The following is an 11,503-nucleotide window of genomic DNA, read 5'->3' as shown; positions in this document are numbered from 1 at the left end:
ACTGGACTCTCCCACACACGTCACATCACTATAAGACTGGACTCTCACACACATCACATTAACACACGCACCACCACACATTTCCTATAATTTATAATCTTTATAATCTCTTTCTGCTATTTGCACATTTTTTACTGTAAATTTCTAAGTTAATTTGTAAATTTTGTAGTAACCTGTAAATTGTAAATATTGTAAAACTTTTTTCTGTCATTTAATGGTCGGGCATTGTACAGCTACAAGCATTTCACCCCTATGTCATACTGTGTATGGTCGTGTGTGTGTGACAAATAAAATTTGAATTTGATTTGAATTTGACTGACAGAGACAGGGAAGAAGTCTCATTGTGACGTGTAAAGTTTATCTTGCCTGGCTGGGCAGCTTTCTGGGTGCTCAGCACCCCCAAAGCTCTAATCCTAGAATCGCCCCTGACTGTTCCACATCTGTTTATCTGCTCCAATTCATCTCACTGATGAGATTTAGCAGAACGCATCAGCACAATGCTGTTTATCCTCTTTCCCCCTTAAACTCCCTTTTACATATCTGTTGTAACACTCTCCTTCATTGTTTGTAGAAAAATGATGTGAACGATCCGTGGGGGATGATATGCAACCTACCATCATGGCACTGGCCTAGTTATTTAAGCCACACTGACATCATCAAGCACGGCCTGCCTGCCAGCCACCATGACACACAGGACAGCAGAACAGAATATTGTGAGGCAGAAGCCCAGAGAGAATGTGACACATACGCATAAACAGTGTCAACAACAATGGCGGGGCACACTCATCGTGTAGTATGTGTCTGTCCATTTAGCATTTGGTGACTACCATTTTTTGAACTTCAAGTGTCAGACTTTACAGCTGTTCTGCGACTGGTCATAATGACTGATGATTAGCAATAGGTCCTACAAAGAACATAAGTCCTCCATCAAAAGAGTTGCATTTACAGTTTAACCAACATCAGGTTACACTGTTCAAACTAAATGTAACAGCATTTCATAAGCTTGTGTAAATTAGAAACAAATTCACCAATGACTAGCATTACATAACCCAGAGTGCCATCCATGAGCTTTAAATTCTGTGAGATCTTACCAAAAATGCTCTCTTTTGTTTGCTTTTGAAATATTTTAGAGGGTAGATTGCCGTGAGGAAGTGTGACTAAAACCTTGAGTGCATTCCTTCAGGATGAAGTCTTGATGAATCTGAGTGACTGAAAAAGCAGTCTAACCTGTTTATACTAATGCACATGTTTGCATCTTATGTTGAGATAATGGAAGATATCCGCTTTAGAATATTAGGAAAAAGGGAATTGGTACCAGAGATGTTGTTCAGTAACTTTGGTTTGCAGGCCAATCATACTGAGGTCTCTGAGACTCCACTGCAGCAGCACAGTATGTGTGAAGATAAGAATGTATTTAGAGCAGGAAAGAAGGAATCGTGCAAGAATGTGTATAGTGGGTGTTTGACAGGGAAAGACAGGGTGAGTAATAGGTACTGTATGTCTGAATATTGCAGGAGGGTTTGATGAAGGTTGATGCAGTGTTTTTAGTCCCTTCAGTACCACTAAGAGACACTACCTTGATCTACAGAGATGAAAATTAAGTGCATTATAGATTTTCTCATTTCATGGATGGCTGCTAGCTGGAGGGAGTTCCAGTCTGGGTCTGAGTTGCAAGACATTCTGCTTCCTGGCACAAACATGTAATGGGGTTTCATCGCCATTATATGTGATGGGAAGTAATAAAGAAAGAGTGCTCGATACATACTGTTAAAATAGCATGTGAATGCCTCAGCATTGCATCAAGAGGTGTGCAAATAATAACACCCTGTTCATATGTGAAGAACTAGCAGGTAGTACCTTTTACCTTGTTCAGCTTTTATACTTGCTTTTATACTTTTATGCTTGTGGGGGTTTTTTTTTGTTTACCTTCTGTCTAAATTTTTATTTTGCCATGTTTATTATATTTTATTGCTGCTGTTGTTCTCATGTTATTGTAAGGTGACCTTGAGGGTCTGAAAGGCGCCTATAAATAAAATGTATTATTATTATTAGTAGTAGTAGTAAATGGTTGCAGAAATAAAGATTCACTGGGTCTCTGAAATTGTGTTAATTTTGAATAAAACTTCAAGATACAAGATATATAAAAGCATGCCAAGCCTGGACGCTGATCCAGTCAACTTTCTGCATCCTTTGGTTCTATAGTCTGAGCTTCATCTGTGCTGCAATGAGACAAATATAGTGTGTTTACATCACCGCAGAAGGTAATAATGTTTCTTTATTGAACCAGTTATACATTTACAACATGTCTATTGGCAAGCTTTAAACTTTTTTTTTTTGTTGAGGGCAGTGACCTCATCCATGGTGTACTGGCCATGAATATCATATGCTTTACAACTACAAACCATAATATGGGACTCTCATGAAGATGTCAGAGAGGATACCTATACTAATTTACAATTTCTTTTACAACGTTTATTCTTGAACTCTGCTAAAGCAGCTTTTCATGATTCACAGTTCAGAAATGATCCTTATTTACTTTTTACTAGGCCTCGGCACAGCCTCTCAGTTCATCATCTGCCTGAGACAAGCTATTCATTTCAGCCACCTTCCACCTTCCTTCTACAGCAGCAGAAGACCACACCAGGTGTCACTCCTGTCAGCTAAGAACAGAAACTATAATTCAGACAAGCCCACAAAAACTGGACGACAGAAGATTGAAAAAACATTTCCTGTCCTGATAAGTCTTTGTTTTTGCTCTGACTTTCAAATAGTAAGATCAGAATTCGGCATAAACAACATGAATGCTTGGGTCCATCCTGCCTTGTATCAACAGTTCAGGGTGCTGTTTTGGTGTAATCGTGCGGGGGATATTTTATTGGTATACTTCGAACCCCTTTTTACTAAGTGAGCATTGTTTAGACCACAGTCTGCCTGAGCGTTGGTACTGACCCTGTCCATCCCTTTATGGCCACAATGTAAGCCATCTTCTGATGGCTGTTTTCGACAGGCTAGTGCTCCATGTCACAGCTCAAATAATCTCAAAGTGGTTTTCTTGAAAATGTCAGTGAGTTCACTGTACTCAAATGGCTCCACAGTCAACAGATCTCAATCCAATAGAGCACCTTTGGAATGTGGTGGAACAGGAGATTTGCATCACAGTTGTGCAACCAACAAATCTGCAGCAACTTTTGATGCAGTCATCTCAATATGGAGCAAAATCTCTCAGGGACGTGTCCAGCGCATTGTTAAATCTATGCCACACAGATTAAGGACAGCTTTGAAGGAAGTTGGATCCAAGGAAGTCGGTACTAGTAAGCTCTATAACATTACCAGTGAATGCATTGGAATGCCACATATCCTCTCTACTTAGACAGAAAAAATAACCTTTTGGTCTCCTGTGTTTGAATGGCATACGTAAATATGACTATATCAAAAATTCATTTAGGCAAAAAAGTTATCATCAAACATTTTGGATATAATACTAACAATTTGCTCTTTCTAATAAAGCTAACTTGTATTTGGTACATGGTGTCATATCTGGGGAATATTGTAAGTTGGAAAAATTGTTTCCCTTATTCAAGTTTTAGTATTTGTGAAGAAATTCACCTACTTTGGACTTTTAAAAAGACTATTATGTGTCTGGTATATGAGGAGCTCTAAATAAAGTATCAGCTCCCTGTAAAACTGTGGGTTCTACAGGCCTCAGAGTCTGTTTTCAAAGATCAAACATGCAAATATTCGAGGAGCTTAAAGCATCCATCATTCTATCTTAATAACTTGAGCTCCACGTCTTAGAGTGCGTATTGACAGAGCACAAGGGCCACATATTTGCTGTGAAAAAACTGAAGGTTCCACCTCAAACGTGCTAAAATGTTCAGCAGAAAGTATTTTTTTCTCTCCAAGAGAAGTGTCAAAAAACAGTCCTACTTTTATTTATTGTTCTTCTTTTTTGGGGGAATAAAAAGCATAATGGACACAAACCCATTACACCATATTTGTTTTCCAGCCTGCATTGTGAAAATGAATATTTTTTTTTTTTATTATTTATTGATCTATTATCTGTTAATATTTAGTATTTTTGGTGGTGGTGACAGATTGTTTGAGCTTGAAACTGAAGGCTGAAAGTCAGGCTGGCTGACACTGGAGTGAGTTGAGCAGGCTGGAAGATGCAGAGCTCTGCTGTAGAGAGTTGGCAGGTGAGCCAATGGACCGTTGTCCTGAAACACAAAGAACAAAATTAGTTTGGATTTATGCAAAATTACTGAAGACCAGAGAGTAGAAGGTCACCATCCTTAGCTGTACAGAAATTTCCACACAGATATGACAAACTGGCAAGGAGTGGATGACCAGCTTGGGTTGAAGTGCTGCAGACCTTAATTGAGGATGATTTTTACATGTGTAGACCAAATACACAGCAGATCAAGGCTGACTGCCACGCCCAGACCTACACACACACAAACACATTCACAGGAGAAAATGGAAACACAAGGAAACAAAAGAACACCCAAGAGATAAGAGGACTGTAAAAAAACAGTAAACAATTTTTGAAAGTGGCGCAAGACTCACCTCTTTTATCTGAAGAAATAATTGATAACATCATATGGTACATGGGCAACATGTGTGCAGGTCTGCTCTTTATGTTTTTCTCATTAGTAGAAGTTCACCAGATCTTCTATTGTTTCCTTCATATCTGCTTCAAAAGGAGATTAAATGTAATTTAATGATTCAATTTAATGGCTGAAAATCAATGCTGCGTTCAAAAAGACAAGCTTCTCGTCAGCCCGCTCAGCACAAGATCTGGAATCAGGTGACTCAAAAGTTCAAATATCTACGCTAGTCATGAACAGACATGTCGTACATACCTGCAGTCACAGATCCAGACATGCAATCTCTAAATTTCTGGCTTTCTCAACAGTTTCATTTACTGTAGCTGATGGTGTTCAGCACAACATGTTGCCAGTGACAACAGCTTTTAGTAATAAATTGTCAAGTAAAAAAAAATGAAACAAACAAAGAATTTTAGAAAATTCAAAAGGCAAATGTAATGCCAGGAAACATTTATAGCACAGGAACTGAAGCAGTGGCAAAAACAACACTGAGTAACATCTTTTTGTTCTTAATGTGTCAGAGGGACTAATCCTATTGCAGATTTTTGTTTGTTGACATCAGTCAAAACTAAACAGTGAGGTAAGACAGTCTATGCACTGTAAGAAGATGAGTGATTTGTGCTCCGTGCTCTGAGTGAAACAATTTAATGAATCGCTATATTTGGACTTTAAACAGCATACTACAACGGAAGACTAACTAAGCAAAACACGTTAAACCTTGATGTTAAGTACAGTTTTCTTGAAACCTTTACTCCTGATGGGATCGGAGCCTTTTTTGTCCACTTTTTCAGAACCTTTCATGTGTGTGTGGGTGTGTGTGTAGCACACCTGGATGAGTAGATTTTGAATCCCATGTTGACATTTAAGATATCATGTCAATCAACGTGGTAAAAAAAATTAAGGTTTGTTTCGGGAAATTCAGAATTTTATGAAAACTGGAAACAAATGAGTTGGTTGCTGAAAAACAATAAAAAAAAAGATAAAAAATAAAACTACTTTAATACAACGCTTATTACTCTGTCTACCTTTGTAGATACTGAATTGAGCGTTACATAACATAAATGCTGCCCTCCCTTATATGTAGCTGCAACATCTGCATTCATTTCTATGCTGTTTTCATTTTATCCTTCCCTTTGTGAAATGTGTTTGGTTTGTGTTGGACCTTGTAATGACAGGATAGCTTAGATTGTTAATGTTTCATAAAAAATAGAAATACGCACTGCCACAGAAAGGTGGAAAATCCTGACTGATCCTCCTTAATCTCAGTCTTTGGTAACAGCACCGCTTAATAAGGCAAAACTGCCACAACAGCCATGGATTCTGGGTGAATAGATGACAGTTTATTTTCTTTCTTATGGACAAATTAAAACCACACACAACAGTGTACTGTGTTTTTGTATTAGTGCTTCCTTATGCCCCTAGCCTCAGTAATTTTGTACTCCATATTTGATTTTGGAGTTACGCAGCTACACTGTAAGTGTCATTGCTTTCTATCTTCTGCTCCTCCTCTATCTCTTTCTCACACACGTCTTCGACTGTCTGAGATTTCTGTGTCTGTAGCGATACTGAAGATTGATGACAGCTATTTCAGAGTATCGTCTGTGTCTTTGACACCATCCCTGATTCTCTCTCTCGCTTTCTCTCCACACTTGTCTCACTCTCCCCTCCTCTTCCCACTCTTTAGAAGGTCAGCCTCTCTTACTGTGGTTAAACTAGTCCATCTGTCTCTCCTACGTTCCTGTCCAGGCAGCCTTGAGCCAACTGATGGATCTCTCGCAATTGCAGTTGTTTCAGGGATGAATCACTGTCTGTGCCTGTGTGTGTGTGTGAGTGTGTGTGTGAGTGTGTATACATAAAATGAATTATTTCCTTTCCTATTCACAGGTTTGAAATTCTGTCAAGGTCCTCCTGTGTTCAGTAGTATAAGTAAATGTGTGTATGTGTGGGTACACTCATCAGAGCATTTGTGTTTATGCACTAATCTTTTTTCTCTAACAGGATTATCTGTTCCTTCATTTTAATGTCATTGAGCTTTACTCTGTCTTTCTATGTCTTTCTCTTTTGTTCATGTCTGCAGTCCCATTCTATTCTCAGCAAGCAAGCAATTAATTAATTATACACTTAATTATCTTATTTTACAGCTACTTATATGATAGCTTTCAGAATGCATTCATTTTTCAGACATGTTCTTCTATGCGATGCGCAGCATATGACCAGACCAGACCGGACCAGAGCAGATGGTGGGTGTGAGCAGCTTTGTGAGGTCACTCTTGAGTGTGAGGAGAAGATCAAGGGCTTGGCACACAAACACCCATGTGCACACAAACCCACACAATAGCAGACCGTACCACTGTGTGTAATCTCAACAGAGTTGCAACAGGTTTGCAAATAACTGTGATAAACACTGATTAGTGAGGAGGAGAGAGGGTATGTGGAGAATGTCTCCATTACTATTTGTTTACATTGTCCATTGTACTTCTATTAATGCATGTGCTTGAGATTGGTTTTACTGGAATATACTGGTACATGCCAATCTGCTAAGCTGCCCATCATACCTTATTTTTTTGCATTTGGAAGCTTGCATATTATAATTTATTATATGTATTCAGAATGGTCTCTGTATTTTAAAACTGTTCTAAATCCCTGACTAGATCATAAAAAAGAGTGACATGCATGTCTGGGATGTTGACAAAATCAGTGTGCAGTCACTTATTGATATTCAGTTTGCATAGCAGGGTCAAAGGTTGGAGTCAAGGTGAGGCCACTGTGAAAGAAGCTGGCTACCTATCAGCAGGCATGATTGAATCACAGAATGGGAAATGTGCATTACGTGATCTGTAAGTGTCCTTTAACAGAGCTGTTTTTGTTAAACACCAAAGAGAAGTACACTGTGCAGCAATCAGAACGTTATTCAGTTTTGTTAGATTGCTCGAAATACTTTCAAATTAGGTTTCATAAAAAAGGGTCAGCTGCAATAACGGCCTACTGTGCGTATAAAAGATTACTTTCCATTTCTGTAAATAGTGTACTCTCACCTTTTCAAAGGCAAACATTTTGTTAGTTTTAAAAAGACGCTTATTGGATGTCACCCAACAAGTATCACTCATACATGCTAAAGTGTTAATGTAACAGGATTCGTCAGAAGCAGAGGCATTCTAGTCTTCCAGCCAATGTTGTTGCAATCAAATGAAAACCTATAAAATCCAGTGAAAATTGACTTTAAACCTTTAGCCTCTGTAGAAGTCAAAGGTATTTTTATTTGTTGTTTCTGTCATGTTTACATGAGATTATGTAAAATGGCTGGTACTTTTATATGGTGCCTTTCTGCTCAATATAAGCATCATTCACAAAAACACAAGTGATGATTTTATATGCTCTTTTGTATTTGTTCACACAATCACATCCAGTATCTTGTTTGACGTGCAGGTTTGCTGGGATTTTGCCACCAGCCTTTCAATTAACAGCCACCTTACTGTTCTTCTGAGCCACAGTGATAACCTAATGAATTTGCAGCATTGGTCATCTCACAGTTTTAATGTGTTTCACTCAGTAATTGTATAAAATATTTTTTTCTATAGTATTTTGTTTTACTGTGAGACTATTTATAGTATTGATGTCAAAAGAAAGACTTGAGAACATTTATATTGCAATATTTTGAATATGTGGTTGTTACATGTCTCACAATATTTCAATTAATACTTGATTTCTTGAACTTTTGATCCTTTATTTTAGTCTAGCAAAAACCAACATTTATTCTATGCCTACCAACAGCTAATAGAATAGAGAAGTATCTGGTATGACACCTAAAGGTTTTGGGTGCTTATTAAAAAATAACTGTAGCAAAGAATGTGGTGTTTTGGAATCCATCCATCCATCTAAATGGTTATTCAGCTCCTAAGCTTTTCATCTTTTGCTGCACACAGAAATACAGAAATAAGCGGTTTATCATACTGTAATTACAAATATTAGCCAGAAGAGGGCAGTGTTGACTGGAGAGAACAAATCTAGATGAACCTCAGAACTGAAGGAGCTTCTTGGGGAACATTGCCTGAACACACGACACTATTTTCCTTATCTCAGTTGGTGGGTCTTGGCAAACACCAGCAGTAATATCTGTAGTAATGGAAAGATGTCTGTGTGTCCATGTGTGCATAAAAAAATGTTCTTGCTGCCAAATTAGTGCATAAAGTGCACAGCCATCTGTGTTTGTTTGCAATACATTTGCAGTGTGTATGTGCATCATACTTCCTTGCATGCATATATGTGACATAGATTTACACGTGTACTATTGGCAGACGGGTGAACCCCAGGAACACAGAAGCCTATAGAGTGAGAGGAAATGATTATGCCACATGGTTCCACTATTGCGGCTGGGCAGCTCAACCCCTCCCTTCCCCCCAGCTTATGTAGGGCTCTGTTGGCTCAGCAACCTACAGTGAGATTATCAGGACTGTATCAAGACACAGACCAATACGGTAAATAAAAAACGAACACACAGTAGACAATAAGATTAGGAACGCTACCCCACCCAACAAAAAGTGTAGCTTAGAATTCAGAATCACAAAATTTTACACATATTTCATGCTTGTTTACTATGAAGTAAAAGAAAATATAAAAAGTAGATAACATTTAGGTTTTGTTTTTGTCCAAATGATTCAGAAATGACCTCCCACTGTTGGACATTCCGATTCATTAAGAGGGAACCTGGCACTAATCCAATCACATTACCTGTTTCAAAGGATATCATAGTGTCATTTCTACCATTGTAGGAATGACACTATTTTGAAGAAACTACTTTAGAGTTGGGACTTGTAATGGGGTTTGAAAAGGTGCTATTCTCCAATGAAAATTAGATATGACAGAAAATGAAGCAAAAAAAAAAGAGAGGGAAAAAAGAAAGAAACAAAGAAAGAAAGAAGATGTGTCTTTGAACAGTGCCTGATTTAAAAGTGGACTTTTGTAAATGGTCCTGTCTGTGTGTCTCTTTGTACTCTGGCTGATCATTAATCTGAACTATCAGGTCTGATGTTTCTAAAGAGAGAAGCAACTGAAAGATCACTCTCAGAGTGATAGGTGTGTGTGTGTGTGTGTGTGTGTGTGTGTATATGTGTGTGGAGAGAGAAAGACAGACAGAAAGGTAGTTTAAAAGACCTTGAGTTTGACGATGGTCATACTGCAGCCCTTGTAAATCTTACAGGAAGCTCATAATAGACTCCTTATCTGCACAGGAGACAATGAAGCCTATCAAGGGAGAACAAAATAAAAGGAATCAGTCTGTGAGGTGGAGAAAGAGTATTCAAATGAGCACCTACAGGCATTGGCAGAAGAATTAGCAAGGTCTGGCCAGATGACATTCAGACACATGCACGTCTAGAAATGTTAAGATGACACGTGCCTTATTTTTAGTTGTTCGTTCCTCAATTAAAGAGAAAAAAAGGATAAAACTTAAACGTGAGAATTGTTTGGTTAAGACTTTTAAGTCAATGAACTAATGTATTAAAAGCATAACTCCATTTTCAATATTGCAGTGCTTACTCCTATGGATCTTGCGTATCATATTTCATATTAATTTACATATTGGAGAGACTGGAGAGAATGCTAGTGTGTCATTTGCCAATATGATGGGAAAAGAAAGTAGGAATAAATGCAAGTTAAAGGTTATTTGTGTTATTAAATACTGCATGATTAAATAATAAAAAATGATTAATGTCTCCAGGATGAAAAACATCCCTTTGTCAGACATCCTTCATTATCACCTTACTCATTCTGCATGACACGTTGTGACTGTGGGGCTGTTAGTTGAAAGCACCAGGCTTAGTCAGATAATTTCCCCTGACAGTGGGTGATATGAAATGAGGTCACTCAGCAAGCACGGTGGCACAGATTCTGCTGTTTAGCTGATTCAAGTATATCATATTTAAGAGTTGGGGAACAGTTATTCCGTCCTCTACACATTTATGTGTTATACCAGCGGTAAACACGTTTTCTTTGCAGACATCTGTGAGATGCTCTGGAGCATAAATATAGTTTGCAGCACTCCTTTTTTAATTTATCTAGAATGACACTGCCTTTATGTAACCGTCATAAAAAGGCCAGTGGTTTTTAATGACGTTCCACACTGAGTTCACACTGATATAGTTCTTTACAGTCAGTAGGGGGCAATAGAGACCAAGAAAAATGCTCATCTGCAAATAACTTTAACTGTTGTTCTGGGGTTGACAATTCTTGATCATTCTTGCACCTGAGATCAACCTATGCTATTGAAAAATGTGTCATTATAGAGATAATAAGAGCATCTGTTGCTTTGAGGATTTAATCTTTAAAAGCACGCAGAATAAAGCATACAAATTGCTCTGTGACTCCACTAAAGATGGAGAAAAAAAAATGTGTTCATGAATAGAAACATGCTCACATGTGATCGATATGATTTGCAGCCCTTTCAGATGTTTTTTATTTCCTCTTTGTGTGTATTGAATGACTCTCTTATGATTGTCTGTAATAGTTTGTGCTAGTGATACATGGGAGAGGGATTCAGCTGTCCCGGACTTTTCTCCACTCCTCTCCTGTAAATGGCAGCTGTCAGAGATCCTCTTGAGTGTATGAGTGCACACATGAAAGAACACGAGTGCCTGCATGTGTGTGCTTGACAATGTGTGTGACTTGATCCAGATGGGCATGTTAACAAGAGCAAGCATTGCCCTCTGGCAGCTGTTTATTTCTGTGATTAGATTGTGCCATTATGTGATTTCTTTCTAATCAACTCATAATCCCCTCCCGTCTTCACCAGTCACCCTTCCTTTGGCTCCACCTCGTCACTCTTTCCTTCCCCTTTGGTCCTCGTGTCTCTTTTCATCCTCATCGCACAACGTGTTTGCCTCATGTCTCTTAATGTAGTG

The sequence above is a fragment of the Oreochromis niloticus genome, linkage group LG1 (genome assembly GCF_001858045.2).
Source record: "Oreochromis niloticus isolate F11D_XX linkage group LG1, O_niloticus_UMD_NMBU, whole genome shotgun sequence".
NCBI lineage: Eukaryota > Metazoa > Chordata > Actinopteri > Cichliformes > Cichlidae > Oreochromis > Oreochromis niloticus.
Note: the sequence above shows the minus strand (reverse complement) of the source record.